Source organism: Amblyomma maculatum, chromosome 7, assembly GCF_055883805.1.
Source record: "Amblyomma maculatum isolate TAMU_Amacu chromosome 7, ASM5588380v1, whole genome shotgun sequence".
NCBI classification, from domain to species: domain Eukaryota; kingdom Metazoa; phylum Arthropoda; class Arachnida; order Ixodida; family Ixodidae; genus Amblyomma; species Amblyomma maculatum.
The window spans coordinates 85,196,606-85,221,753 of NC_139350.1; the positions used below are offsets into that span (position 1 = coordinate 85,196,606).

The window sequence follows — 25,148 nt, forward strand, 5'->3', positions numbered from 1 at the left end:
GGACGCAACGGCCGCATTTCGATGGACACGAAATGCAAAAGAAGCCCGTGTGCTGTGCGCTCTCGGTCGGCGCGCTATCTTGAAAAACCCTGCAGGTGATCGAAATTAACCTGCTGCCCTGCAACACGACGTCAATTTCTCTCTACGTTTCACTCGATCGTTCATACCTTCCTTGCCTTTCCGGGCGAAGTAACCTGCCTTCCTTTCGTTTTTTTTTACCCTCTCGTTACTGAGCAATACTCTGCAATGCCCTCTTCTCGCAGAAAAATGATCTCAAGGACGCACCCACATTATTTCGTCTTCCCGCTAAATTCTGTCCCAGAGAGCTTTTCCTTCCCTCTTTCCTACAGCACTCGCCATTACAAAAACAAGACAACAGCAAAAAAGAAAAAAAGACAACTACAACAAAAGCAGAAGCATGGTCGAATAATCGTGAAATAGCCGGAGAACCAAGCGTCTTGCTGGCCCGGAGCTGTCTCCACCATGTGAAGCGCCCGAAGAAGCTAGGTTATTTATTGCTTCCGCAGTTCCAAGAATCGACTTCAGCACCTTGTGTTCACTGCTCAGTAATGTTCAAGCCATGGTGGCTCGCGCCATGGACCCTTAAGCCTATTTCCCCAAACCCTAATCCTCCCTCGCCCTGGTGACCAGCGTAACCAGGCACCCCTACGCCCTAGCCGACGCAACAAGGAGTGCAACTGCGCTGCGCTCCCAACTAGTTTTTAACCAGCCTTTTTTGCACCATCTCTCCCTTCAGCATTCCCTTGACGCCTTGTGTCCTGCTGCTTGGGAAATAGTTGTCATGGGACAGCCTTGACCATGCTACACACGAGGTTTCAGACGCGCTGTTCTGCTCAATTCCGTCTCCTTTTGCCGATTCGTTACGCTCGGCTTCGGCTTGCCGCACGTCGTTCTTGCTTTCGCGGCACTCTACTAGTAGCGCCCTTTAGTAAAAGTAATTTCGAAAGGAATTAATAACCTTTGCTGCGAAATTAGTACCAAAAGTAATTCATTACATTACTAAATTACCAAACCGAGAAAGTAATTCATTACATTAAATTACTGGCAAAATAATTAAATTAGAGTAATTGCTTTACTGTAATTAAATTTCTGATATGTCTGTTCCGGGATATTGGAGCTGGAGGTGAGTGGGCGCCGCTGTATAGCGGTGGGTAGCGAAACATGGTTGTGTTTGTGAGGTTTAACGTCCCAAAGCGACTCAGGCTATGAGAGACGCCGTAGTGGAGGACTCCGGAAATTTCGACCACCTGGGGTTCTTTAACGCGAAAGATGAACGGAAGCGCGCACATGCGGCCGGTGTTCGTGCTCTCCTGTGCGTGGCAGCATGGGAAGTCTACACATGACCGAACTGTTTCAGAAGGAAGGCTAAATCATCTGCAGAATGCTTGTTGTTGAAAATTGCTGACAAAAAGAAAAAAAGAAAGAAGAGAGACGTCTAAAACTGTAGGACAGCCTTAAACTGTTTACAGGTATGTAGGCTCAGCAAGTTTGTGTCCTCCTTCCTTTTTTTTACTTAAGGCTCTTGAGAAATAAAATTAGCAACGCAGTGAAACTTCTACTTTCAGTGGGAGCGCCAACCAACTTGAGCAAGTGTCTGAGCAAGGATGTCCTCCACTCTCAAGAGCCATTCAGAATATTGGTTGTATTGTGTGTAACGAAAATACATGGGGAAAGGAGAGGCATGTTACCTGTCACTCCCAGCGGACACCCCGACCACGCCATGGGTGAAGGTAGGAGGTGGGGAGGGAGACAGTAAAGTCCGAAAGGGGCACCGCAGTGTTGCGTGGGGTTCTTCCTAGTGTTATGATATAGTACATAGGACTAATCATGGGAGGCGAAAAATGGTAGGGGTAACATTAAGAGACAGAAAGCGTGCAGAGCGGGGGCTCATAGAAATAACAAAAGTTACTGACATTCTAGTGGAAATCGAAAAGAAATGGGCATGGGTAAGACATGTAGTGCGAAGAGAGGATAACCGATGGTCGCTTAGGGTAACAAACTGGATTCCAAGGGAAGGAAAGCGTAGCAGGGGGCGGCAGAAAGTAAGGTGGGCGGACGAAGTTAAGAAGTTCGCAGGGGTCAAGTGGATGCAGCTGTCACAGAACCTGGGTTAATTGGAGAAATATGGGAGATGCCTTCGCCCTGCAGTGGGTATAGTCAGGATGATGATGATGATATCGTACATGACACAGACGTCCTTAGGCTTTTGCTTCCATTGAAGCGCTACCACCGTGGCCGGCATTCGGCTCGTGTTCAACAAGAGTCGGAGGAAGACGAGGAGGAAAGGCAGGGAGGTTAACCCGTAAAAGAAACCGGTTTGCTACCCTGCACTGGGGCAACGGGGTGAGTGGATATAAAAGTTGTGAGAGAGGGATGGGTAAAGTTAGTACAGTCACGTCAAAGACATGTCACATCACATCACGTCACAGTCATATCACGTAACATAACAGCAAATCATAGTGTTTCGGTTAGGCCTGTGCTTTTCATAAAGCTGAGCAGGGCCTGGGAGGTCTTAAACGTGGACGATCGCCGTGTCCAGGGACCTAAAATCTTAATTTCAGTCAATGGGCGACCTTCTAGATGCTCCATAGCATGGCATATACACTGCCTTTCCTCACTGTATATGGGGTACACTCACAAAGAATGTGGCCTATAGACTCGTCGCAGCCGCCTATCATAAAAGAAAACGAGTTTGTGAATGCTACACCAACCCACAGGCGGCACAGCAAAGTTTCTTCGCGTCGGGGTAGGCCAGATGGAAGTCGGAGCTTCAGGTCAGGGTCCAGGGATTTTATGCAGCAGTTCGCAAACTGGCCAGAATTCCACAAGGAGAGCGTGTGTTCCCGTGTAACCATGGGGTACCAAATGGCTGGTATCGCCAGTGTAGCACGTGGATTTTACCACGTTCTCCTAAAGACTGTTTCCTAAGAAAATGACTGTGTTTAAGGAAACGAAAGACGACCCACTCTGAGCTGTGTAGGAGGGTAAAAAGCAACAAAAGGGAATGCAGTTGTGTTGCTGTAATTTACGACCAAACTGTACGTATGTATCTTCAGCAATGAATAACGTATCACGAAATGGTTGACTGTTCATAACGACGCAGAAGTACGCAAACTTAACAAGGACACAGAAGGCGAGACACTGCGCTGTGTCTCGGCATCAATTCCTGTGCCCTTGCGACGTTCGCGCTATTTTGCGTCGTTGTTCAACAAAGCGACTCAGCATTGTGTGCTTTCTCCGTTTTGTGGCTCCTCTGGTATGCGTATTAAATTGAAAAGAAGCGCGGACGTTGAGGGCGAGAACTGTATGCGGCGGCCGGCGCTTTTTGTTCTCGGTGACAGTGGCCGCATATAAAGATCACCGTGTTGGATGGGGACCCGGTCCTTTTTAAAATTCATAAGCTCTAACTAGCCCCGTCTCGATGACTCATAGTTTGACGCTCGACTGCAGCGTATATGAGAGTAAGTGGGATCACGTGGCTCCTCTTACAGCTGCTGAGTAGGCGCTCCAGTGGAGTTGCGTGTTCAAAAAATAGGAAGACTTATTTTTAACGATATAGCGTTTAAATGCCCCGTTCTCGAAAAAAATCCGGCATCGGATTTGTGAGCTAAATATCACGGGCATGGTCCGGGAGATGGTAGTTGGCAATTCACATGGCCGAGCAGTGAATCGGTTGTTCTGTGTAACGATGATAACTGCTTTTAAGAGCTGCCAACTCGGGCTACTCACTTCAGATGGGAGGGTGGGTAAGGATCTAACTTCGAGGGATCTTGAATGCCTAGTTAGCGACGCTACTCCCAAAGCCACGCAGGCACATTCGCAAGGTTTGGCTGGCTTTATCTCTATTTTCGGTGGTTGCCATTAACGACATCTCGTTGTACCCTTAAATGGGGAGCTTAAATGTTCCGTAAATATTTTATTACTTTAATTTTGCTTGTTAGCGAATGTCAGCATCGTACATACTGATCTTGCGCCGTCGCTAGAGTTGCACTTTAAGCTGTTACCACGTTCCGTAACTTCTCATCAATACCGGACGTACGCTACGAAACCTAGCGTAAGCTCCCATTTTTGTCCTAAAGTTAGCTGAGATAAGCTCAGTTAACCAAGCTAGTAATGGACAAATATGTGACTGTTCATTATCACATGTGCAGGAAGCATTTGAGCGAGCATTTTGTCTACAGCGTTCACGCGCAAAACAGTTCGAGGTGTAGTGGGCGAAGGACCGGCACGGGATTTTACGTTCTCCTGCTTATTTTAAATCTAACAAAGCTAGACTGTCGCTAGGAGGCTGGAAATGTATGACAGTGCCTTCACGAAGCCAATACCCTCCATTCTTTTACATTTTGAGGCTCTAAATGCACTGCTGTTCTGGCTTTCACCATTACTCAGTTCAAATACTTTTTCTTAATTCCATGATCAAACAAGGAGCTCATTTGCAACAAATGGTGCTGATGCGTGCAATGTGTGTTTCTCTCCCTTGCAGTGCTGTTTTACGTCTCTAAACTGGAAATGAAAGCGCCGGACGTGAAGATGGACATTGAATTAGTGCAGTGCGTTACGAAGGAGACGCTCGGCACGCATGAACAGTCTGCTACCTTATTAGCGGCGTCGTAATTAATGCACCACTTTTTAAGGCGAAAGCCTCCTTTGGCTCATAGTGAAAAATCTCACGTGAGCGAGATCTGCCCGAGAGATGCCGCTAGGTGTGGTCTCTCTTGTCTACCGTTCCTGTCGTCTCCATGGCAACGTAGGGGGCGCGATGGTCAGCGAAGCCATATCGCCAATCTCACACTTGCAGGAGCACTGCAACGAACGCGCGCAAAGGAGCGCCACGCGACAGGAGCGATGGTGCACCGTAAAATCCCACACTTGAAGCCCCGCGCGGGTAGCGCAGCGGTTAGGGCTCGCAACCACTGTACCCAATAATGCGGGATTGAATCGCGGCCTTGGCGGGCGCTTTGCGATGGAGGCGAAAAGCTAGGCGCCCGTGTGCTGTGCTCTGTTACATCAGTTAAAGAACCCCCTGTGGTGGAAATTTCCGGAGCCCTCCACTAAGGCGCCTCTGATAGCCCGTGTCGCTTTGGGAAACTAAACCCCATAAACCACAAACTGTAAACTACACTTTCACCAGCACTGCAACGACCGCGATCCTCGTTCGAAACAAGGGCTCAAAGCTAAAGGGGCGCAGCAGTGCAGCCGTGGCCTAGTAGTTCGAGCACCCGTGTCGGTTGCGGTAGGTGGTTAGTTAGACAGCCACCCCCCGCCGCACACCCATAGGTAAAAATCGGTACAAGTGTCCTGCGGCCTCGCGCTCAGCTTACCTAGGGGTGTGCGCTTAGAAAAAGCTGCGTAAACTACGCGGCTCCCCCTGGTGGGCCAAACCCAGTTTCGTACAACCTAACAGCCTGCAAATGTGGTTTATATTCGTATTGGTAATTACTTTGAACTTCAGCTTTAGCAGCAGTCAGCAGCAGCTGTAAAAAAAAAAAAAAGTGCTGACATAAAGGGCTTCTCCGCGCGAGGCAGGCTGCATTTCAGGAGATTCGGGCAAAGACGGAATTGATAAAGAAGATGACGTGCCAGTCGCGATAGAAAGGTCGCCATGTTCCTTTGAAGTGTCAGCCGAGGTAATAAACGTTGCCACAGATTTAAGTGCAATGGACCAAACAGCTCCGAAGAAACCACACTGCCCGCCACATCCTAGTGCCGACGTCGTCACACCCGGTCTTCAAAGGCCTCCTCTTTTGAGGCAGGTACACCACGATGAGCGACAGGAAGGTGAATTTCGAGTGTTGTGCTCAGCGCCGCATTCTCCTGAGCGCAGCGGAGACGGAGCATCCGGGACGAACTGGAGCTGGCCACCTGCAAGCGGAACAAAGTCTGAAGAAGCGAGACAAGTCAGTCAAAAAAAGAAGCCTCCGGCTCGAGCCACGACTTCGTCTTTGGGGCCTAGATGCAACGCTAAGCTTACGTCAGCAGCCCTAAGTCCGGCTCTCGCAAATACTGCGTTGACGTTGAGGCAAAACGAGAGAAAGGCGGCAAACTTCGACGTGCTCACCTCTTCGTCGGACGCTCTCAGAAGTTTAGAGGGTGGACCCTCACGTGCTTCCGTACCGGGACAATTAAAGTCAGACGAAGATGGCAGACACTTCAGCGACGACACTGTTGGAGTTTCTAAACATTCGCACGAGCACTCGTCTGTGACACAGCAGCAAATTTGGAACGAACCCGAGAGGGAAAAGGAAGGTGATCGTTGTGAAGAAAGATCCGATAAGCTCGATGCTCCGAGTGGCCAGCTCAACAAGAATGCTTCGCAACACAGTGTGGCGGTCGGCAGCTCTCAAAATTTGTACGTTCAGAAGGCAAGTATTGCAGCCCAGCCAGACGGGGCGGGCGACTCGAGCTTTGTGCGTACAAGCGAGGAAGATCTCGGTGCGGTTGACGGTGGCGGTGCTTCAGACCCCGGTGCGAGTCGAGAGGCAAGGATGAAGGTTGAACCACAGGTGAAATTTGATGTGTGCGAGGCTCGCAAGGTTATCTTCACCTTTTCCGACATCGGGGCGGTGACCAGCGCACTCGAGACTGAACCCGTAGTGACGCTGAAGAGTAAAATGCGCGAGGTCCTGTGCCTGTACACATTCCACGCGGTGTGCCGATTCCGCAAATTTTTTGGTGTGACCATGGTCTCTTTGGGCCTGTCTTTCTGCTTGGGAGAGTACGACAACTTTTGTCATTGGCCATTCCGCAAGACCGTTTTTTTTGAAGTCCTTCATCGCCAGAGGAAACCAAGGTTCATGAAAGCAGAGTTATATCCACTACGGGCAGTGCCAGAAGATGCATTTACGAAGCCAGTCGCCGGAACTGAAAATCCCGCCGTGTTCACTCAAGATTATGCTTGGGTCAACGTTGTAAAGGCAGGGTTTGTCGCCAACGATGCCCTCTGCTTTCAAGTGTGGTTTGAGTGACGTGGTAGTGTGTTCTTGATGCTTCGTGCTAATAAAATGTAAAAGTGCTGTTCTTCAGTTTGTTCTTCGGTTTATATTCCCGACTTTAATCCTGTATTTTATTTCATTGGCGCGCTCATCTTTGAAAATAAAGATCAGGAAGGAAAAATCATTTCACCCTACCGTATCGTTAATATTTACTGAAAAACGCAGAAAGGATATCTTGCTTTCATTCTCACGAAATCAGGAGTATGAAATTCCGTCCCATCCTGATGTAAAAGGGGCCCCAAAATGGGCTTCTGCCGCGCAAGGCGGACTTGCGGTTGTCCGATGGCGGTGCGAATTACTGGCCCATCGGCGCAACGTTTTTGGTCCATAGCCTCTTTGCCCAGCCTTTCATCCTAAAGAGCCGAGCACTAGGCCGGGGGAAAGCTTGTAGCCATTGAAAACCGGTTGGTGCCCGGCGGTATCGGGAATATAACTTCGTACGTCCAGAATGCGAGGCGGATGCTCTGCCCATTGTCACCGCTTCGGTTTTTTCAACCAAGATTATTCGTCCACGTCCTCTTTTGCAAGCATTTCACCCCAGAAGAGCCCAGCACCAGGACGGGGGAAATCTTGCACCCATTGGAAACCGGAGTTTACGCTGCGGCACCTGGAATCGAACCTGGTACCGTGTGAAGCAGCAACGGTCGGGCTAGCGCCATTCTCCAGTGCAGATTCTACAGTGCTCTCGCAACTGTTTTTTCTACTGCCTTCATGTTGTTTTCCCCGTTATCTATGATATATTACTATCATGTATTACTTCACAGCTGCAGGCATTCAATTGCGCATCTGATTGTTAGGTTCGATCTTAGCTAAAATTCATGGATAGCACTTAAAACCAATCACACTATATTTTTCGTGGTTACCCAGATGTTGGACAGTTGCGCCAAAGTGCCATTTTGATACAATGCATTATTCTGCGCCATGCTGCACGAAAAGCATTAAATTCGCCGAAATCGCGCGAGCTTGCGCCAAAAATACCGCACTTTTTAATTTTTTGCTCCACTTGCTGGGGTTTCCAGGGTCGGCCGAGCATACGAAGCAGTTTGTGATGGCGATTGCTATTCCGTTCGGACCGCACGTATTCTACGTATATGTATTCGATCAGAGTGAATATTCGTGAATTGCGGTATTTTTTGTGTCCGGACTCGCGGCCAGCGATCGTGGATTGCAAGCGGCGTTAATTGGTTGCAGCATTTCACAAGGCTCATATCAGTTGCTCACCTTTCGTGGAATGGACACGTGCGGTAGTGCTAGTTAGGGAAGAAAGCGATGCCTTGACGACAATGAGAGCCGGAACCAGCAAGTGAGCGAGACATGCGGTGTGCGCGGCACGTCATAGTGCGGGGCCAGAGCGCAATCAACGAGTAGCGGCGACGAAGGCAAGCGGGTGCCAGTGCTACGATCATTCTCGATCACTGCACCACGAGAGACGCGGCACCTGCACAACATGTCCCGCATGGCAACACAGTGGAACGGACAAAGCATCCGTGCTGTTCTGTGATCGCTTCGCGGTGACCGCTTTAATCGTTCACAAGATTTGCAACATCGAATTTATCCGAACCTCGTTGATTCCGACTGTAGAAGCGTCGTCCTGCAGGTCCACGTAATTCTATGGCGTTGGTCGCTCTTTAATACGGGCGTGGTCGCGCTCGCACCGGTAAATTTGTGCGGGGCATCCCGTCAAGGTGCGACCCGTGCAGCCAGCGATTGAAGAACAAAGTCCTCCAAATCGGAATTTAATAGAACAGTGGTGCACGTGCACTTCACGCGTGGTATGGCGGGCACGATCACGGTCGGAGTCCCCATATGTCGAGTGAAGCTCAGGGGCATTGTTTCAGATAATTTCATCGTCGCCCCGCATCTGCAGTCAGGTGCGCTATTCGGTCAATCGCGCGTTTCGAACGTTATTTGATTGGCGCGACACGGGGCCGCTATTTTTATTTGCGGATGTGTTCACGCGTTCTAATGTCTACACATATTTCTCTTACTTTCATCCGTGTGCTTCGTCCACTGCGCTGAAACTGCGTGCTGCTCGAAATCCGTTCAGTGAATGAGACTGTTTCTAATTAGGTACCGCTTCCACTGCATTGCCCGGACAAAATTCGGATGACTTAATGATTTTAATGAAGATTTACATTGCATGGCCGCAGTCTCAGGTTGCTACCTACTAATATTGCTGCTACAAAACGATTATATTTCTTCTCCATAAGAATACTCCTGAACGAACATTTTCTGCCCCATAGCGTGCTTCAGAAGGCATATCTGCCTGCTCCAAGAGCTGCTCTAAAAGAAATTCTGGCCATGCCATTCCTGTTAAAGCCCGTAGGGATCAGAGTGCTTTGTGTGTCCCCATTACTTTGGAAACACGCCGTTTACGTAGCACAGTGTTTCTACTAATATACCGACGTTGTTAGATGTGGGGTTCGGGTGCACGCTGGACGATTCCCTAGACATGGCGACGCCCGTTCCACACAGGAGAGAGATGCTGACGAGTGAAGGCAGTACGGAGTTGAATGACGAAGAAGACTGGGTTTATCTACATCTTTGAAGAATCAATCAAGAACCAAGAACTAGAGCAAGAGCCAGGATGCCCGGACACATTCGGGAGTTTTACAGAGTTTGTCTTCCCTAATTTCCCTAGGTTAAGAGCGGGCCTTAGTCGAGGGAGTGTCTTGATCACTGCACAATGACTCACTTCCACAAACTCTTAAGGTAGAGACACACTAGCGGGAAGACGCGCGCGGCATGCCGCCGGCGGCAAGCAGCTTGCCGCAAAACCTGCCGCGGCGGCGGGTAAATCTGCCGCGCGACGAATGGGTCGAGGAGCCATTTTCGGCGGCTTGCCGCGTGCCGCGAATCGGATGAGCCGATGTCTCGTCTTTTTGCGCACGTATATTTTACTGTCCATCATGAGCCAATGAGAGACGTCCGGCTCAGCGACGTGCGGGTCAGTGTCGCCATCTAGTGGCTACTACAAGGGCTAACTTCCCTACAAGTTAACAAGCTACTACAAGTTAACTTCCCGCGGCTGAGGCGGCGAGACCACGATTATAACCACGATCAAGCGCCCGGAGCCATCGACGACGAAGCGAGCATTCTCATTTTGTGCCTCCGCGTTGAAAACTGAGCCTCAGTGGGAGAATATAATGGAACACTTTCTTGAGACTGCCCCTTTTACGCGAAAATCAACGGATGAGCGATCATCGGCAAAGAATCCGATCTCGCAGGCGAGTTGTTTTCATACTTCAGCGCCCGCTGAACATTCACGTCGAGGAAGATGAGAACCGGACAGTAAACTTGTTTACAGTGCTCGAGCGGTGTGCTGCGGAGCAAACCCGATCATCGCGGCAGATGACGAGGGACAGCGAGAAACTGGAATGCGAGCTGCTGGACGAAAAAGAGTTGCGGCTCTGCTCGCGCAGTCCGACACAAGGAGAGCTCAGCGCTGTCACACGACCTCCGCGGCGACCACCGCGCGAAACCGATGTCTCTGCCGCGCAGGCGTCCTGCCGCTGGCGGCACGCCGCGCGCGTTCTCCCGCCAGTGTGTCCGTAAAATCACTCCTGGTGACACCGCCTCCGAAAGGGTTCAGACTTGGTGGCAAGGAGGAAGCCGTTGTGGCGGTAAAGATGGCGGCACAAGAAGACAAGAAGCGCCCAGTGTCTGTCGATGGCTGATGTTCTGGGCACACACCTGCGTGAAAGGAGCCCGCGCGCACTATCGCGAAGACATGAGAGAAGCGTTGCCGGACCCTTTTCCCTCCATACGGCTACCCAGAAGGGGGAATGCCCACGCGGCCGCTCGTTGACCGCTGGTGACGACCGGCCAAACAACCCCGCGTTCTTCTCAGACCTTCTGTGTTGCTGACTCAAGTTGAGTCTTGCCGTCGCCGTCCTCTATATATCTTTCAGCATGATGGCCCCGGGCTCCTGCATACGTGCTCCTAGGCGGGTGCTTTCATGCTTGACTCGCTGTCGCCGTTCCGAACATCATGATCAACTCTGCCTCCTGTCCGCAGGCATCAGAAGACGGTCACGGTATATGCTTCACATTATGACAGGCCCAGAAAGAAGGCAGCATTCGTCGCATCGAATATTTCATGCACTCGTGCAGGTTGTTGAGGGCCTCTACATGACAAAAACCTTCGTTGCCCGAAATTCCTCTGAATTTCCGCTAGTTTACGGTTTGTACGGTTACACACAGTCCTTTTTTGTAAAGCTGCTTTACATTTTCCATGCTGTCTGAAAAAAATAATAACGCTTTGTTTTTGGCGCTGTCTAATTGGGCTGCTTTAGGTAGTTTAGCTAAGAAAGGCCGCCACTTTCATTGATGCATGCCATTATCTTCTCTTACAGGATCATCGTGGGCGTACTGGTCATCCTAGTCGTGTTGGGAACACTAGTGGACGCCATGTTCCTCATGCTAGTCAACAGAGAGTTTGCCGCAAAGGAAATAGTCAAGTCTCACTCCTATGAAATAAGTAAGTAGTCAATACACTGAGGTCATGTTCTATGAGAAATCATGTCGAAATGTCCGACAAGAACTTAAAAAGAAGAAACAGATAGGGAGAGAGAGAAGCTACTATATTATGTGCCAGACTTAAATAGCATGACATGAAAATGACGGCTTGAGTAGTCCTGTTCTGAGCATAAAAGGAGCTTATTTTTCATTACTGACTTTTATTCCGTCGAAAGAAACAGGATATATAGTTTGGTTTTCCTTTGAAAAGAGTATAGCCACCTATTTTTTAGTTGCGTTCCTTATTTTGTGTAGTGATGCATGAGATAGTACTATGCACGAATCGCCAGCTGCTATTCGCCTACCACCTTTAACGGTTTACAATCGAATTTCTTTTCTCATCTGCTTCAGTTTCGTTTTCAACAGAAGAGCTATGGCTACAAAATTAAAGTTAATAAGTCACGGGAAGGATAAAAAACTGCGATATTGTTGCTCCATCGTTTTAATTCACTACCTCACTATGGCCAGCCTCCCTCAAAAACAGGAATCATATCGAATGGAGAAGCATTGACTTTATCTTTTTTTCATCCCTCATGTACGTTATGTAACTAAAGAACAGCGCAAAAAAAAAAAAAAAAAACGAGAGCGGGAGAATACACGCAAACACAGGGCGGGTGCTTATAAACTGTTTATTTTCCGAAAACCAAGCATGGTTATTAACACGAACGCACTGCACCGCGTGGTGTGATGAGATAATGCAAAGTGCCCGTGAAATCAGAGGAGATAACCCATCAAAAACCAAAACATAAAATCGTCACCTGTGCAGTTAAAAAAAATTATTCGCAAAAGAGGGGTTTATATCGCTTGGTGTTACCAGTACCGCAAGATGGGATGACGGATGAAAAAGCTGTGCGCTGAGAAAAAGGAAAGGTTAGTTTGTGGGGTTTACCGTCCCAAAGGTACTGAGGCTACTAGAGACGCTCTAGTGGAGGACTTCGGAAATTTCGACCGCCTGGGGTTCTTTAATGCGCACTGACATTGCACAGCACATGGGCGCTTCGCTTTCCACCAACAACGAAAAGCGCCGGCGGTCGCTTTTCGACGGAAAGAAAGGCCAGAGTGTAAAAAAAGGCCTAATAAAATTGTTTCAAAGACGTGGAAGACGTCGAAGAAGTGCAAATGAACCTAAAAGTTATTTGGACAACAACAACAACCATCGTAACAAAATGCCGAGTCCATGAACTAACCAACAGCCAACAAGGAACATAGCGAAAAACGAAAGAAACAAGAAACAACTGAGAGCCAACAGTTCATCCGGTAAAACAACAACAACAACAACAACAAAAACACAAGGACAAAGCACAGGAGCTTCCTAAAACAAGTACAAGAGTCAAATTGAAAAAAAAAAAATACTGGCGGAACACAGCACCAGCGCTGTTTTATTATTAGTTTTTTGTTGTTTCACCGTGTTAACCGTTGGCTGCCGGTTTTATGTTTAGAACGTTTTTGCAGTGTTTCTTGTTGGCTGTTGGTTTGTTGATTGATTCGGACTTTTGCTGCGATGCTTTTAAGTTCATTCACATTTATTCCACATCTTACACTCATATTTATGTTCTCTTTTTTACTTTCTAGCCTTTCCTTCGTCTTTGCACTGAATTTTTTGGTCCGTCATCCGTTCTCCGGTTGGAGTGAAGACGAGCCGATGTACCTTTGTTTGGATGAACATTTCTTGAACTGCACTGGTGACGATGTTATGTTTTGGTTTTGATGTGTTCTTTTATTTCAAGGGCACTTCGCTTTATCATGTGGCCAACCACACCACGTGGTCCAGCATGTAGGGTATTTATCCTGCTTGATTTTTGAAAAAAAGAAAACAGTTGATAGTCAGCACCCGTCCTGTGTTTGCGTGCATTCATTTGTCCCCATATTTTTCGCGCTGTTCTTTCGTCACTTAGCCATGAATCAAACAGCTCAGGCAAAAGTCTTGGCTCATGTACGATGTCATAGCTAGCCATCGCTCGGCTGTTCAAAAAGGAAAATGAAAAAAAAAAAATCAATGATAAAATACTTACTTGTCGTAGACGAAAACCACGAGGGTATTCAAGTACAGTAATCAAGGAAGTTATATAAGAGAACTCACTGTAATGTCTTATGTGTCATTACCTAAAACAAAAATGCACCCCAGATTTGTTGCCTATGGCCGATGAATTTGAGCAAGCTTGACCTTACTTCTACAAATACATTAAACATCTGGTACATTAAGACGATAATGGAAGAATAACTTACGAATTGAGCACAGTTTCCAATGCCATGCTTAGCGCCGGATTCAAGTTTCCCGCGGTCTTTAAGGAGTGGCTGGTTGAGTTTCACAGTCGCTGCACAAGCCGTTTCTCGTTCGCAAGCGACAGATTTGTGCGCAACTGTGCAGCGGATCAAGCAGATCGTATCCCCATGCTTCGTGTATAATTTGTGTTCTTCTCGTAAACGCACGTCGTGTCGACTTGCTCGGTAACGTGGCCGCATTGCGTAGCTGTGGCTGAACATTATCGCTGGGCCACTCTTTTCAAATGTACAGCAGTTCACCGTCGAAACAAGTGTCATCACTTGCCAGGCACGAAAACTGGAGAAGGTGGGCGTTTCGAGGTGCGCCTGATTGGAAGGCGGATATACATGTACCAATTGGCAATGGCATTGTCGACCGCCTAACCCATCTACCTTTTTTCGCAGGGGCTGAGAACCACAACGTGCAAGTTCTGCGTGCGTTCTCGACCTACCGCAACTTCCGTATGCTCATGAGTGCCCGCAGAAGTAGCGCAACGCTGGCGCCTATGGCGGGCATCACCTCCATGAGCTTCGTCTGGATCATCAGCGGCAGCACGCTCATACTGCGACCCTTCAGCCTGTCGGGTGCGTCCCCTGCCTACGGGTTCTTTGGAATGCTTCATACGATGCGCCAACCAAGTTCGCGCGCGCGAAAGCCAGATTAGCGCTCATATTGGTGATTCCTTCTAAATGCACTTGATCGCCCATCAGCAGACAAGTGCGCCTTTCTGTGTCCTGTCGTAGCTTTTACAAGATCAATTCTCGCGTCAGCCGACGGCCTACTGAAATTCCGCCCGTGCGACAATTCCGCGCATGGAAATTTCATTTACATCGAGAACGGCATCACTTAAAGCCATGAATCACCACTGCGATTCAATGGATGCCGCATTGGCACTGCAATCGAGAACCACCATGTATGTCCGCCGTCTGACGTATCTTATTGTATACCCTGCTTATGCTTTCAGTGCGATATTGAGTAAATGTAAAAAAAAACATGTTTATTCCTTATACATTTTAATATCACGATAGGCCAAGTACAGTCGAACCTCGCTCTAACGAACACGGATATAGGAAATTATCGGATAAAACGAAGTAAAATCACAGTTTTCTTGGTCCGTGGTTTATTTTTATGGGAGTTCTTTCAGTATACCGTAACGAAAAGATCAAAACTTAACCGTAGATCGGCTATAACGAAGCAGTCATTTTGCATTAAAACGGCAAAATATATCAATTTTATCGCAGCTGATTTGGACAACATTTTCAGGAACATTCCATTTTCCAATTCTTTGCAGGAAATCTTAAGTCGTTGAGAGAGGTTTTGAATGATCCCATGATTCAGTTTGCCATAAACTCCCTGGCAGTTGACGCCATCACTACAGTCATGTGAGTATTATATTTCAAAAAAGTAATGCCTAGTGACATAACGCAATGCTGACTTTTTTAGTCTTTTCGTGGGGGCGATACTTTTATCTAGTCGCTTCTCAGATGGGACTGAATCTTTACACGTCGGTCGCGTCAAGTCATGTGACAACAAGCCTGACGTAGAGCCCACGTTATGGCTACGTAGAGACATCCTGATGGCGCCTCCTTCCCGCCTCTGCGCGCTTTTGAATTTTTTTAGTTCTCTGGAAAGACAGGGTGGCGTCAAGATGGTGGCCGCGCCCTCACATCATTTGTTTGTTTTTGTGTGTGTGTGAGGGGGGGGGGGGAGGGGGTTCCAACGCCGGATGGAGCAAGTGGGCAGCCTAGAGAGGGCCGAAGAAAAGCCGGCGAAACAATTTTCGCGCTCGTCTTGCTCCTCCCTACTCGCTTACGAAAGTTCTGCTGGGCACCGCTTCGTTTGAAAACCTCGATCGGCTTGACGACCTGAACAATTCCATTCTAAATGAAACACGGTAAATCTTGCAAGTTAGCACGCAGACGTTTCAGAGCCAGCTCGATCGGCTCCTTTGAGATCGGAGGAGAATCGAACACCCACAGGAACCCTTGATGATTATGATGATGATGATAATGTTAGCTGGACCCTTTGTATCAGGTGGACACCATTTTGTTGTCCCAGCCAATAAAAAAAGCAAAAAGAAAAAGAATCCTGAGTCGTGCGTCACCCCTAGGCCATGCAGGCACTTTCGTACGAGCGGATTAAGTGGGGTTAAGTATCTATGTCGGGTGGTCTCTCATAGAATGTGGTAAGTTACGACTGTACGCCAATCAGTGTTTGTGGGATAATACGGGCAATAATTAATGTATTAGCGATTAACCGCGCAGCAAAGTGAATGTACACAAACGAAGACCCACAGGGGGGCCTTCTGACGGGGAACATTAACGCTGCCGATTTATAGTTTTGCAGGCGAAGTTTACTTGCACCCCATGGTTGTTTTTCCCGTAATGAGAATTTTAGGCAACGTACCATGCAGCCGTGCCCTAAAGTTGTTCGTACTGCACACTTCCAATCACCCGATGTGTAATACAAAAACCCTAAAAAAAGTGTGTGTGTGGGGGGGGGGGGAAGCTGTGTGAAGACATAAAAGCCTTCGAAGCGTGCTTCAACGATGCCTCACTTTTTGCATTGCAGTGCCAGGTCCGTAGCGTACAACATAGTGCGAGTGGTACGGCGCTGTGGAAGCCAGGAAGACTGTACTGCTGGGAGGTACTTCAGATGCGCTTTTACAGCCACCAAATACTTCTACGTAGGGTACGTGGCTTTTTTTACTCCTGTTGGTCCCTCTTCGGAGTCATCCGATGGAACCACGCAACATTTGCTCGCATAACCGCTGACAGACGTGTGCAAGAAAGCCAGCGGCTTGAGTTTTTTTTCTTTTTTTTTTTGGTTGTACACTAACCAAATATTTTTCGTTTCTTTTTTTCTATGTTTGCAGGTTGCTACCACTGTACATGTTACTAATTCTAGTGATCAATGCCAAGTTCCCCACACTGGGAAGTGGCCCCTCGTGGGCCACTGAAAGCCGAAAGTACCTCTCACAATGTGATAGGAGTTGGCAGTGGAATGTGCTCTTCGTCAATAATTTCATCGCCACAAAAGACCAGTTAAGGCAGCAAGTTCTTGGGAGGAAAGCCGAGCAGTAAACGAACATCAAGGGCATTCGTTCTAACAATATCAGTAATGCTCATTGTAGATTGTCTGCATAAGTGGACCACTAAGAATGAATGCTAATGTGCTTCTCAGGAGCTAAATATGCGAACCATATCGGCCCATTTATCGAAACATTGTGCCCTTACAAAGTTTCACAGTATGGATGAAATTGTTGTACTTGTTCTAGGGCTCTAGCCAGATCTGAATGCGAAGGTTCAGTCTCCGCGAAATAGGAAGTGGCGGCAGTCAATGTCAAACGTCCGCGACCACATGATAATTCCGTGTACACAGCCCATGGCTAATTTTACCATCATAAAGTGGGACCCACAGTTACTACAAAATGGCTCCAATCACCATGGAACGCCATTCAGCCATATAAAGCATCCTGAAATGCCCTGATGGGTTGGCTGCCTGAGAACAAGGGCAGTAGCAGCCTCACCTTTTATGGTAAAGCCTCCACCGTTGATGTGGCGCATCAGCCACGATGCGGAAAGGCCGTAGATAGTTCGAGGAACACAGGATCAAACATAGGGCGAAATATGTTCTACGGCCGGTTGCGGCAAATCGGAAGACGTTCTACGCAGTGTGCGACGGTCGCCGCAGTAGCGCCGCTCAGTGGCCGACATAATACACTGGAACACAGCGATCCTCTTTCACGCTTAGTTTGGTTGGATTGAGGACGTACATGACTGAGGTACGTTACATTTTAAGAAATAAAATATGATAATCCTGTTGTATATATTTTATAAGAACAGCCCTGTACACACAAAACGGCGAAGACAGGAAACTAGAATTTTACAGAAAATAATAATAATAGAAAACAGTTAGCATTAGCCAGCTACGGAAAAAAAAACCATTGCGTCATTTCGTTGCTTTGGAGATTCACCCAGGACGGGCCGGACAAAGCATCCTGTGTGCCACTTAAGCCTTGATTTCTCCGGTGATGTTCTGTGGATTATATTATGTTCAAACTGCGCTTCTTTGGGGACTGACAACAATGGTACTGTGCGTTCTGAGTGATTGCCTACTATACTCAATGTATGCTCGGTAGGCAAATATCCTCTTGAAGCAAAAAATCCTCGATATCATCGCCCTCATCCTAAAACTTTCAGTAACGAGTAGACGCCAGGCTTCCGACGGTGTGGTATATGTTCTCCGAGATTGCTTGGAGGCTGTTTTACCGGCACACGTGAGCGAAGTGCTCTTGGGCAAATCAATGGAGCAGACATGTTACATTTGCGATAGAAATCGGAGCCATTAAATACAGACAACTAAGAAATTCTGACATCGGTGTCGAGGTTGTGAGCGAAAAATCGCGGATATGACACTGACAGATGGTAGCTGCCAAGGCCGGCTACGGATCCTTCGATAGTTTCTGCAACTTATCAGACGGTCGATTATTTCCTAGAATATAACGAGTCTAATAAATGATCAGGTAATTTCTCGAACTAAACAACGCGTGAAAAAAGCTTTACCCTGTTCCGCAATGTCTCCACAACCCTTGCCAGTGTCGCGTTGAAAATACTCACCTGAGAAATTGTCACTCGGGGGAGGTTTCCGGGATTATGGAAACAGCGCAAAATAAATGAGCAGAAAACCGCGAAACCAATCTTTAGAAAACTAGCAAGACCTGCTGGGCAATCTGCTATACGTTCATCATGAGACAAATATGAATGCAGAGAAAAACGCCTATACGCCAATGCCATCTCGAAATATCAGCTGTATGCTACCGAAATAGAACGTTTGTGTATGTTGGATTTAAAATTGAGCTGTCGGATTAGTCAAAAACAAACGAGTGTAAATTGAATCTGCTTTGGCGCTGAAGTGGATATTTCGGAACGCGGACGTGGTTTTTTTTTTTGCCGCAAGTATTCCACCTGATCGCGTTGTTACGATCGCCTCTGATTCGTGAGCATGGACGCGTTAGCTCATCTTTATGCCCGTTTGGTCGCATTAGCGAACTAAAGAGTGGCTTTCGTGTATAGAGCAGAAAATTGTAAGGCAAATGAGGGGCTCATTAGGATACAATTAAAGGAGCCAAGAGTCAAAGAATTCAAGGTAAACGCAGGGGATAGTTTTTTTTAAATGTTTTGTAGTGGATATTGACAGCAATTATTCGTGTAGTGATTTTAATTAGAAAGAATATTAAATAGAAAGCGGAATAGAAAGCGGCGCGTTGTTTTGTCTTCTGCTTCCTATTTAATATTCTTTCTCCCTAAAATCAGCAGAGGAATAATTGCTGTCAATGTCCACTACAAGATATTAAAAAAAAAACTATCCCCTGCGTTTACCTTGAACTCTTAGACTGTTTTCTCGTGTATGGAGTTTCATAGATGACGAAAAACAGATGCAGCGCAGCGTGTTAGCACTTAGGAACGCTACTAGCGAAGCTAAGCACGATTGTCTGGACCAGCATTGTGCGCGCTTAGCAGATGGGCCATCTGCGCAAATGAGGGTGCGGGACCTTGGATGCCATGCACAATACACGCGCAACCGGTGTCTTGCACTGAAAAAAAAAATAAATATACGTTGCCAATTAGAAAAAAAAAAACAAAAAAACAACGAAGGTCGAACAAAGCCGATGAGCTTTCACCATGTGACCGCTTCGGAAATGCCTGAAAAACAGCACGCCAGCGTTTAATAAGTCGGTCGTCGTCGCCTACACATATTTCATGCACAACAAATGCAATCCTCGGTTGCGCGCAGAAAAGAAATTATATAAAGAGTATGAAAAGAAAATTAGTCGTATTTCAAACGTTGTGGGCAAGCATTTACTGTGGCGATTGTCGCATATTGCGTAACAAGAGCTTCCACCTCTTCTAGCCGCCATAGCGTGACGCACGCCACGCGTAGAACATTGTGCAGTCCCAAATGCGCTGTGGGACAAAGTGTTTAAGTTCGTGAGAACACATTAGTTGCATAATAAAACACGGTTGTAGCTTGGAAGAGAAAGACACAATCGTCGCACACACGTTCGTGCCAGCAGCTGCATGCATTGCAAATGCAACCATTTGAAAAAGACAAAGTGCACCGGCTAATGCTTATCGTGCGCATTTTCGAGGATCTAATTGCTATTAACCGTTTTTCCTTCTTTTTCAGTGGATGCCGCACACATGGTTCCTGGCCTTTGTCTTTCAAGCTTTAGTCTTCAGTATTGCAATCGGCTTCCTATTGATACGGTAAGAAGCCCAGGATGGGCGATCTGCGCTAACGTGAGTAAATACTGGTGCCATGAAACACTACGGCACAAAGAAAAAAACGCAAGAACGAATACCACATCTTTCTTGTGTTTTCTTCTTTGCACCGTAGTGTTTTCAAGTCATGAACCAACTCGCCCCACAGGCTGTCATTCTGAATTCTGGTGCGTTCGAGCTACTGTAGCCCTGACAGAAATGTAGGTGGCAAGCGCTAGTAGATCGCTGCTCACGGGTAGAAAGAAACTTAGAAACCACTCAACATTTATTGTTCGGTCACAAACTTCAAAAGAAAAAAAGTGTTTACGTAAACGACGACTGGGTATATGTGTAGCGCTAAGATTAATTATTAAGTTACAGGTAATTTAGGCATAGCGGGGCGACTCGTTACCGTGATACAATTCTGCGGTGTCCCCTTTGGTGCAGTGGGCGCATGCGCAAATGGGACCTCAATGAACCGTTTCACTTGAGCGCATCACGCCGTGCTAGATATATGTAATGATATAAACCACCGGTAACCGGTAGCACAAGTTACGGTGTTATATTGCCGTGCGCCACAAAGCGATTGCTGTCGCACCGGCCTTTAGCATATATTGAGTCGCAGAATGAAGGATATGTGCTACGTGTGAATAATTTGGAATTTTGTTGCAGGCTGCCCAAGTTTGCAATGGCGGGGCTTGGAGTGTGCATTTTTGCTTGCTCGCTGACCACTTTCATCATAAACAATGCCAACGACCTTGGACCTACGGGATTGCTCCGAGAATACAGAGCAGGGTAATTACTGTCTTTGGACTTGCTATTGCAGCAAATACGCTGTTCATTGGTGCTCTTCTGCATTTTAATTGAGACTCTACTAAAGGAGATCCAGCGCCATATTGTACGCGTGTGCAAGGTCTTTAGTGCCTCTTAATGTAGCCTGTACAGGCACTAATTTTTCATACCTTCCTGCAATATGATCAGCTGTGATTAAGTTTAGCATACGTTTTTTATAGAAACATGTGAACGCAGCATTAGAAAAAAAAAAGAACGTTCTGTTTACTGCACTCAAAGCTAGGAATGAGATTTTAAAATATATTTGAAAGGCTTGCGGGACTTGCCCCCTGCATCTGACGTCATTGCTTGTTTTCAGCGCTTCGCTGCCGAGTTAGCTTCAAAAGAGCTTCCCACCATTTCAGCAAGGCTCCTTACCACATCATTCCATCTTAACTGTGGTCTTAATTTCGGCATGCATATTAATGTCCAAACATTTTCCACAGTTTAGAACCACTTTGAAGCCGGAAGAAAACGACTTTAACTCGAGAGCTACGAGACTGGGCATACTGCAGGTCCCTCTGAGTGTGGGTTTGCCTTAAAATTACCGCGACTGAAATGCACTTCTCTAGGCGACACCTAATTGGTTTTGAAGTTTAGCTCAGATAAGGCAGATAAGCGACTTTCTGAAATATTTAACACATAAAATGGCTATGATGGGCAAATGTTCGTGACCTGCCCTAGCAAGAATCGCTCCAGAGCCTAGCGCATTCTGACTAATTTGTTCTTTTTTTCGCTTTTCGCTCTAATAATGAAGCTCCCCAATCGCAAAAAAACTACAGAAAATTTTCTGATGTTACGACAGAATTTCTGTGCAGTTTTTGACGGGAATGCTGTTGTGACAACAGAAAAATCTGTAGTAACATCAGAAATTTCTGTAGTTACAACAGGAATGTGCTACAGAACTACAGACAACAAAAATATACTACAGAAAAACTACAGAAAAATCTGATGGTTACGACAGAACTACAGGATAATTTGTCGTATTTTTGACGCAGTTCTGTAGTTTTTTTCGTCTGGGTCCCGCCAGGCATATCATGATTCAATCGAAATCAACTTCTATACAAGGGGAGGACCATTCTGCATTGGACTTATCACTGGGTACTTCCTCGCCATGAAGCCAAGGCTGGGCCTTAAGAAGGTGAGTCAAGGGTGGCAACGAAGGAGCGCACTGATTAAATTAGTCTTTCTATACTAAATGTGGATGCATAAAGTGTTGCGCAATATAGAGGTCTATATGAGAGAGGAAGATAATCTGAGAACGTGCACAAGGACGCATTATCAGGCATCTACGACTGCACATGATAGAGCACTTCTGCAGCATCTGGCGCTTCGGTGGGAGCGTTTTAGGATAACTATTCGGACAGGTAACGAACAACATTTTTTCCACAAGGTTTATTTCTCATGAGACCTTCCGTACATGTAAAGTGCAGTGGCGTCTCGGTGCCTAGCCTCCTGTATTGAAACAACAAAAATTTACCGCCATTTTGCACCTGTGCTATCCGTGCAGAACGGTCCTGCCGAAACTCCGTCCTTCGGACTGCGTAACTGTGGCATTCGCAAGGACGTTTGCTAGACCAAGCCATCAAACGGAGGTGGGGAAGAGCGAAGGAAGTCTTCCTAGCTCTCGCCGAAAAACTTGCTCAGGTCGCAATACGTTCTTTCAGTATCGATGACTCGTGTGTCGATAAAGCCTATGACCTGGAAAGAGCGGGGAAAAATACAAATGGAACACAATTATGATAGTAGGAAGCCTGCGCCCGTAGTGTCGTGCTACTACTCCACCAACCACCCTTTCTTGGTAGATTACCACTTTTGTGGTAATCGGCAGTCTTCTCCAAAACAGCCCTCTTCTGAATGCGCTCAAGTGCAGCCGAACGGGGGAGTGAGACGCAACCTACCACTCTTGAGAACGATAATTGAAACTTCCTTGAGAACCATGTCTTCATCCTGAAAGCTGTACAGGCCATCAAGGCATCCTATTGGTCGCTCGACCACAGCACCACATTCTCTCCAGCCGGCGAACCGTGAAACGTATACATAAGGGCGTGCGCAGTAGCAGACGCTCGGCCTGTTCACGGTGGTATTTTCGCCACACGACGCTATCGGTCTGGCCGCAGCAAAACGGCGGTACGAGGTATTGTTGTGTCCTGGGCCGCGACAAAATTACACTTAAAACTAACGGGTGAGATCGATGCGCCCGATAAATGTGCCAACTCCACGAAGAGTGAGTGGTATAGGAAAGCCGACAAGTGTGGGTCACCGTGGTAGGGAGAATCGACAGTTTCGGTTTTATCTTCTTTCTGCGACGACTGTTGTAGTTTTCACATTTCTTATATTTTAAACGAACAAGAAAGTGACGGAATGCGTGGGGCGACAGCTCGGTTAATGGATCACATTCGTTGCTTTCTATTTTAAGGAGTCTTGTAAAAATTGAGCTACTACTGTGTGGGGAAAAAGAACGCCGTGTTCTGATAAGCCCAAAAATATATCGGATCAAGCCGTCGCTATTTATAACTCTCTCGCATTCCCAGCAACTTGCGCCGAGGCGGTTTGTTAGGTGGATGGAATATTGGTATACTGATTGATTTGGTTGGTAGTGTTTGACGTCCCAATGCGGCTCAGGCTATGAGAGACACCGTAGTGGAGGGCTCCGGAAATTTCGACCGCCAGAGTCGATGTTCTCCCGTATACGGGCGCCTTGGTTTCCGCCTCCGTCGTAAAGCGATAGTCGCGGCCGGCTCAGCAGTCGAGCACCTTAACCACTGCGCCACCGAGGCGGGGCCGTTCGTCTGTTGGGGTGCGTTGATTTTGAAAAGACAACACAGTCCGGACGGGAAGTGGGGTCTACTGCCTTCGTCGACTGTCTCAGTTCGTACTGCGTTGTCCCTTCCGATGCGGTTTAATAAGAACTGCGCTATTACCTCTGCGTATAATGTCGAATGCTCGGAGTAATGCAATTTATGCTTGGATAACGATGTTTCATGGCTTCGAAACAGATGGGCTTGTAATGTCAACAGTGCGCAGCCTTTTTTTAGGCTCCTTTGTCTTTCCTCTTTGTTGCGATGATGTTCACCTAAATTCGAGCTGAAAAGTTGCACGTTATTTTTTAGACTTCGCACAATAGTTAAGTTGTAGACTCCAAAGCTGATTTTTGCACAGAAATAAAATAGACGAATCGCATAGGAAATAGAAAAAAAGTAGGAAAATCAAGCACTACGGCTGGTTGCGCACAGCTCTAAGCTTATCTGCATTAGGAATAAGCGAGTGGGTTTCGGGCTCCTAGCGCACAGAGCATGCATACCCCATATCTTACCGGGCGTTTCAGCCAACAAGGATGCTTCGCCAAGAAGGAATATTTTTTTTTTCGAAGCTTCTCATAATTTCTTGCCGAAATGGGCAAAATGTGTTTTAATGAGGTCGTAATACTATATGAAATAACTAAGTACTGATACATCGCATGGGACAACCGACCACTACGATGAGCAAGTATTCTGCTTCATTCCACTGCATTGATGACACTTTGCATATTTTAAGCATATAGCTGATCGCCGGACTTGCCTCGCCGTACACGATGTGCTGCTGACTCGAGAAGTGCACTTCATGGTCAGTCGACTGCTCGACAAAGAGTAGAGGAGAATATAGGAGTTCCTCTTCTTTTAAACCAGGCGATAATATTTATCCATCTGTGTACTAGCACCACTCGGCGCTGCTTTGGTAGCCTATTAGCCCGTAGCATACCAATATGGCTTGAATATTATCTGTTGCACAACTAAAGCTATCCTCTTCTTTTAAACCAGGCGATAATATTTATCCGTCTGTGTACTAGCACCACTCGGCGCTGCTTTGGTAGCCTATTAGCCCGTAGCATACCAATATGGCTTGAATATTATCTGTTGCACAACTAAAGCTTTGATTGAGTGATTGATGAGTGATTGATCGATCGATCTGTCCCTGGTGTGGGTGCACGCGAAAGCAAGTCTATGCGATGCTGTTAACAAGTGGTAAGGTGGCAAACACTGCCGGTGTTCACGTGTCCTTTCAGTGGGCCGCATTCGCTGGTTGGATGCTGTCGCTGGTGACCATAGTGGCCATCACCCACGTTCCGTGGTTCTGGAACAAAGAGGGTCGGCACATGAGGCCCGGTGGCGTAGAGTACGCCATCTACGATGCCTTCCACCGGGTCCTCTTCTCGGCGGCTATTGCCTACATCGCACTGGCCTGTGCCTGGGGAAGCGGTGGAGTCATCAAAGTATTCCT

General features: G+C 47.2%; 1 pseudogene across 1 annotated transcript in view; it reads left to right on the forward strand.

Moving 5' to 3' along the window:
• The first annotated feature begins 1,702 nt into the window (after nucleotides 1-1,702).
• LOC146183832 (O-acyltransferase like protein-like) overlaps nucleotides 1,703-25,148 on the forward strand; it is a 24,849-nt pseudogene continuing 1,403 nt past the window's right edge. The window contains exons 1-11 of the transcript XR_014708408.1: nucleotides 1,703-1,751; nucleotides 4,505-4,631; nucleotides 11,369-11,493; nucleotides 14,199-14,378; nucleotides 15,086-15,176; nucleotides 16,366-16,485; nucleotides 16,670-16,850; nucleotides 19,984-20,063; nucleotides 20,730-20,847; nucleotides 21,895-22,029; nucleotides 24,934-25,148. The exon at nucleotides 24,934-25,148 is cut by the window's right edge and continues 124 nt beyond it. The product of XR_014708408.1 is annotated as an O-acyltransferase like protein-like (transcript). The remainder of the gene's footprint in view (nucleotides 1,752-4,504; nucleotides 4,632-11,368; nucleotides 11,494-14,198; nucleotides 14,379-15,085; nucleotides 15,177-16,365; nucleotides 16,486-16,669; nucleotides 16,851-19,983; nucleotides 20,064-20,729; nucleotides 20,848-21,894; nucleotides 22,030-24,933) is intronic.